Source organism: Rutidosis leptorrhynchoides, unplaced genomic scaffold, assembly GCF_046630445.1.
Source record: "Rutidosis leptorrhynchoides isolate AG116_Rl617_1_P2 unplaced genomic scaffold, CSIRO_AGI_Rlap_v1 contig243, whole genome shotgun sequence".
NCBI lineage: Eukaryota > Viridiplantae > Streptophyta > Magnoliopsida > Asterales > Asteraceae > Rutidosis > Rutidosis leptorrhynchoides.
In genome coordinates this window covers 61,007-67,999 of record NW_027266492.1, presented here as the reverse complement: position 1 = coordinate 67,999, position 6,993 = coordinate 61,007, and the positions used below count along the sequence as shown (strand labels likewise).

At 31.6% G+C, this 6,993-nt stretch overlaps 1 pseudogene; it reads right to left on the bottom strand.

Annotated features, from left to right (window-relative positions):
* Positions 1 to 295: 295 nt before the first annotated feature.
* Positions 296 to 2,651, bottom strand: LOC139882206 (1-aminocyclopropane-1-carboxylate synthase-like; annotated as a pseudogene).
* Positions 2,652 to 6,993: the final 4,342 nt, after the last annotated feature.

The following is a 6,993-nucleotide window of genomic DNA, read 5'->3' as shown; positions in this document are numbered from 1 at the left end:
GCCTCTCTCACCTAGCTATGACCTCTAGACTGAGGAAATTAACCCCAAAATAAAAAATTACTCTAATTAATGTATATATATATATATATCCTTGACAAACCTAAAATTAAATCATCTCCAACGACATCAATCCCACAAAAAGCTAGAACACAGCTTCAATTATACTAATGGGAAAAGCAAACAAATTAATTAACTTAATTATCGAGTATCACCAAATTATTAAAGTTAATTGCCGTAATCCGCACGCGCCCGGTCCAATTATAATACGTATGAATCTACGTATATTTTCGATCAACTAGGTCCTTGCACGAAGAAGAGGAGATACAGGAACTGGCGAGTGAGGAGACATGACAGAGCTCTCATCAAGTCTCCATGAAGATGTAAAATTACTTCCATTAATACAAAGATTCCAATTGCTTTCTTTTGTTCTTTCTAGTTGGAGGCTTTTGCTATGATCAACCTTTGTAGTAACAAAAAGCTCGGATTCTTGTAAGAGCAGCATCAACAGTCCGATCCTCCATGTTGGCAAAGCAAACCCTAAACCAACCAGGCTCTTTGCAATGAAACGAAGAGCCTGGCGAAACGTTTAATTTAACATCATGCACAATAATCCTCCATAATTCAAGCTCGGCTTCTTCGGTTTGTTCCTTGAGCAACCAACGTAGATCCATCCAAAAAAATAAACCCGCATTGCTGTTTAAACAATTAATGCCAAAATTTCAAGACCTTTAGTGAATTTATTGTACCTCTTTGCCAGTCTTTCCGAGCTCTCGCCCAAAAATTTCTCCACGAATTCGTCATCCGATAGCATTGAGGCTAACAAGTATTGCGTTTGCGCGGAGACTAAGCCGAAACTTGACATCTTCCGAGCACAACTTAAAACGGCATCGTTGTAGGAGTAAACAATTCCTACTCGGAAAGCCTGGTAATCCCATATCTTTAGATAACTATAGATAATGTGGATTAGATCGCTATTGATTTCTTTCATTTCTGCGATTATTTCGGCGACCGAGATAAATCTCGGTAAGGCGAATACTGTGGCTGCGTAAATTTCGTCGCAGACTAAGTGAATTTGCTTGTCATTGATGAAGCTCACTATGGATTTCAATGTGTATTTGTCCAAAGTTGTGCCTAGAGGGTTTGAAGGGTTTGTAATTATCAAGCCTTTGATGTTGATGTTTGATTCTTGAGCTTTTTTATATGCTTCTTCCAAGGCTGATCTGGTAATTTTGAATCCATTTGATGAAAAATCGCATTTTGCTGGAATTAATTGCACCCTTGTTCGCCATCCTAAGTCTCGGGTAAATCTGCAATTCGAAACAATTTCAGTGATTAATTAACATTGTGGTCAACCGAAATCCATCGAATAAGTTTGATAAGTTAAAAGTAATCTAAAAAATTCAAGCCAAAAATACTGTAGCTGAATTTTTTTTTTTTCTAATAATTAACGCAGGTAGGTAAATGGAGACAATATTATTTCTGTTGGAAAGTAGAAAATGTAAATTTGTAAGAATTGCTGCTGAAGATCTTCAGCAGGCACCGATCAACGACTTGAAGTCAAATGGCACCATAGGACAAACACAAGGTTCAAAATGTTGTTTATGAGTAACACTCAAGAAAATAATTAATTACTTAGTCTTGACTTCATTTATTTTTTTATATATTATGACATTGATTGATCAGGAAATTTGTCACACCAATTTAGAAAGAAATGTGAACCAAAAAAAAATCTTTGTCTTTGGCTTGGAATGCCACGTCAATATTGAACATGTGGTCCTTGCTTTTCTCGCATGCAATAATATTACTTCCTTTTTCCTTTTCCTAATTAAGTACAAACCAATTTGAACACGAAATCATTTAAAATTTTCTTAAAATATATAGAAAGGTACATACGCTGGGTAATAAGGAGACGGGACAAGAAAAGCATCTCCGGGATCAGCCAAGCAAAACATGATCGTCTCATTTGCTCCCGTTGCTCCGCCGCTCATCACCACCCTACGGGATCAAATGTCACCCTATCACCTCTCGTTTTTCCATGAACTTCGCCACCGCCTGTTTTAATCAATCAATCGATCAATTAACGTCGACAAAAGACTAGTATTCCGTTGGCGAGGATAATTATATATATATATATATATTCCCTCTGGATATATAGAAAATTTGACAAATTATTACGGATTGAGGTACGTATTATATATATATATATATATTGGAATAAATTACACGCATGCATTGCTCACCTGTCGAAATTCAGGCAAGCCGTGATAGTCTTGAAAGTTTGCAATTTCCTTGAACTGATTCAACTCCTTGAGGAGTGCAAATGGAAGCTTTAGGATTGTTTTTAACCCAATCTTCTATTAAGTCAAAACAAAGCTGCAATAATTTAAAAAAAATAAATGAAAAGCTAATACACACATACTATTCATGCCATATATATGTAGCGAACAATTTATATTCTATGAATTATATATATTGACATATACCTGATTTTCTGCAAGACCCATTTGGATTACACCTTGAGGATTGGTAGTGGCGTCATAAGGATCGCTTTCGTAAGCTTTCCATCCGTCGAAATAAGGGGAATTTTCTCCGTGCTGATCATTTGTCGCGATCTTGGATAGAAGTTGACGATTCTTGATTGAGGATCCCATTATATATTCTTAAGATTTATAATATGTATGAGAATATAAATTAATATTTCCTTTTAAAAGTGAGGAGCGAGGATATGAATACTACAATTTGATAGCAGTTGTGATGTGGGCAAGCAAATATATATTGAGTAGTGAGGACAAATTAATAGGGGGAGAAGTGAAGGTATTTATAGAGGCGAGCGAGCTTTATGTTAAGGTGGAATAAAAAATTCTTATGTTTTCAAACTTTCAATGCATGGAAAAAAGACCGACTTCTCTTCTCCAATCCAATAATAGAAAATTTAATTGCCACTCAAGAACTTGAAAAGGGAAAAAGAGTTGAGGAGAATGAATAATTTCGTAACTGATTACGTGATCCAGAATACGTACGTACTAGCAATTGCATGTCAATAAACACATGTATACTGTACTTAATTAGTTACTGATGAGTTTTTCACCATTTAAGAATTTCTTCTTCTTTTTTTAATATCTCATTTAAGAATTTCTTCTTCTTTTTTTAATATCTCATTTAAGAATTTCAATTGGATATATCTTATCATGAGTAATAATCTCTTCAACTTAAGATTTTGAAACCTGTTAAATCTGAACGTTGATATAAAACAACACTCCATGTTAAAGTAAGTAAATTGTAATTAGAATAAATGTGGAGTATCTAATGACTTGTATAAATACAAGTCAAGACCAAAAGTCTTGAATAAGGTGCTAGCTAACTAGTGTTTGAACTTTGAATGATTACTCTATCAGAACTCAAATGTGAGAATAAAAAATTAGAAAAAAATTAAAAAAAAAAAAATTATTTGTACTGGTAAGAGCTAATGAAGTTTCCAGCGAAGGCGACAACAATATCTCACCTCCATACGTTTTCAAATCTCCTTCTTGACTTAATTACTTTTTCGATATTCTTTTCCTTCTTATCAAAAAGATTATTTGTTTTATAATTCTTTTATATAACAACAATAGAAATATTTTCATTTTAACATTCATAAACTTCATTTTATTTCTAAATTATACTCTTCAACTCATTAGTCTTTTCAAAACTAAATTTTCTTTTTAGAAACATTAATGTATTTGAAGGAGTAAATATTCATGCACGTATATGATAATACTTAATTATAAAACTAATGTCATATATTTTTTTAAAGATACTAATGTCAAATATATAAACCGCTCGGGGAGACCTAAAAATATATCTATATATATATATATATAAAAAAAACCGCTCGACCCTCCCTAAAAAATATATATTTAAACCGGTCAGATAGTAAGCTCTCCCTCGGATTTTTGTTTTCCTATTTAGCGTTTAATAGCTCATTATTGTACACTCGCAGTTTGTCATTTCTAGATCATCAAGGACAACATTATAATCATGTAATTGGAAACCGTGCAATTCTCATTTTGTTGGTCCATCAACTTTAAGAAGAGCTATGAATATGGCACATACACATAGCATATATATGGGAATTAATGGATCACCCGTGTGTATAATTGTACATAAGTTTTTTTAATTATATCGAGTATCAGTTAATTATGTAGGCTGTATAAATATTTAAGTATTGATATTTGTCTCATATGTATAAAGGACCAGCGAGACATCATGATTAATAGACCCATATGATTTGTAAGGCAATTATGTCATAATAGGGTTATGATTTTTGAGCCAAAAATAACACAAAAGTCATGTGTTCCATAAAAAAAACATAAAGTTTTTGTATGTTAGATTTAAAATAACACATTCAATCGATCAATTTTTTTTCCTTTTTTTTTCCTTTTCTCTGCTCCAACAAATTAGGGTTAATATTTTTCATATTACTTTTAAAATTATCTATTTGATCTTGTGTTATTGATCCGAATAAATATAGATACGGTTAGCTTTCATTCATATCGAAATTATTTCACTGTAATTTTAACAATATAATCATATGTGGTTGATAAAAAAGTTGGAGCTATATGTAGAAAATACACGTTGATTTTGCAATGATCATCGCTCACGGAATTTGATAATTATAGCTTTTCGTGTTTACCTTACACGTTCCGGAACGGAAAACGTGGTACATATATTATCTCATACACTAGGGAGAGTAGTATCATAAAATGGAGTAATTTAAGACATTTAAGGAACTAACATGTTCGAGCTATAAATAGACATCTCCGTCCATGCTAGCTAAACAAAATTAAATGTAGTACGTATATATAGCTTTGAAATCCAACATTTTCCAACCTCACAGTTGGTCTTTTATGTCTCATGGTCGGTGAATATTGTCAGGCATCTTGATGGAGTGTCACGTAATGAAAGTTGTGAATCTTAAAAAAATAATTAATGATAGAAAAAATTACATATCTGTCCATCATTTATTATTCAAAAGTTCATAATTTTTTATTCAAAATAGAATATTTATTGAAATAAATGTCAAGGTAAAATTGAAAAAAAAAATTCAAATATGCTTGGATTTTATAAAACAATACTTAAAATGGACCAAATCAAATTTCATTACGAAACACTTAAAAATGACCGAAGGGAGTTTCCGAATCGAAATATAGTCTATATGGATCTAGTTTATTTTGTCACATCATTAATCTTAATTTCAGATTATCAAGCTTGACAATTGACACATCTTAAACTCAGATTATTTAGTTTATCGCTTTCAGATAAGACTAGATAACCGTCCATGATCTTCGCATGGCTTAGAGGGCGCACTACTTCCTTTCTCCATAATTGTTACATCTCAATTATTAATTAATTAAATGTAGAAATTTACTCAATTTCATACGTACAATCCTCATATCATATAATAAGACGAATGATTAGGATTAAAACGATATTGTGAGGTGTTATAATTTTATATTGTACATAAAAATTAAATTATAATTTAATAAATATAGAAGTATATTGATTATATTATAGAAATAGGAGGATATTTTAGTTTTTAAAAGAAACTTATAATTATATAAACTTTCGCCGTTCGGTGGAAGTTATCACTTTAAAAAAATTAAAGAGAGTGAAAAGAGAAAGGAAAAAGGAAAAGAAAGAAAGAACAGAAAATGAGAAAGAGAGTTTTTTTTTTATAAAGATTAAAGATTTTATTAATTAAATTATTAGGTGATCGAGTTTATTAATGTTAGCTATCTCCATACTGTCGAAAAAAATCACACGAAAAAATCGTATGTGAAGAGGAGAACGTCGTGCATAAGCGAACTATCAGAAAAAAAAAAAACCCTCAATTACATTTGAAAAAGTACAAATGTAATAGAAAGAATACTGAAGAAAAAGAGTCTATCTATTACAATTTAGGAGAATAAACTTACCCTTAAGAGGGATCAATTTGAAAAGGGAAAGATTAAGCTTATATAGCTTAATTAAGATATAATGTTGATAAATATTGTAGTTTCTAGTTAAATTTAAATTTAATTGTTCATGAGATATGAATATTTTTCTCATAGTGAGTTATATAATGATTTATATGTTAAATTGCTAGGATAATTTGGTAATTTGAGTTGTAGGTTTGATGGAAAAATCCTCTAAGAATTGAGTTAATTAAGCTTTGTGTAGTTTGTATATGCTTTAAATTGATGATTATTGGGACCTATATATATATATTGGTTTAGATATGTGTTATGGAAATTTTGAAAAGATTATATAAAGACTTTTTATTGATATATTGATTTGCGTGTATTGGAATCGACGTTAGGATGTATTTCACGCATTCATGGCATTTCACATAGAATTGTTAGTCGATATTAATTATCGGAATTTTTATAATGATATTAACGTTATAGGTGACGTCGGAGATCGAGTGGGTGACCAGTGTAAGTCATCTCGATTGTAGTTTCGTTTTGGGAGAGGTAAGTATCGACTACAACACATAATAATATAACGGTTTACTAATAAACCGTAGGCCCTTGATGGTACCAATAAATAAATATATTTATATATAAAAATATATTGATGAAAATTATGTGTTTGAGATATTGGTTTGGTATATGGGGTCATGGGTTGATTTTATGAAAATCAGGTTTAAGAATTCGTGAAATGGGTTGGGAGACAGATTGTGGAAATGCGTTTGTGATTGGTTCTCAGGCATATGTGAAAATAAACTGTAATCAGGACCACTAATGTCCTTGTCACTCCCATCGCTTGAGGGTAGTGCGACTTACTCATTATCATTGTACCTAGACATGATCTAGGGAACACGTGCCGGCCGACCGACGGGGTTGAATGTCAAAGTTTTCGTTGGACTTGGATAAGGGTGTTCGGGTTGTTTGAATCTTTGTTGGTTTGTGTTCTGATTTTATGAAACGTTTAAATTGATGAGGAGCTATGGGGTTTTGGAGAAAAATATATATA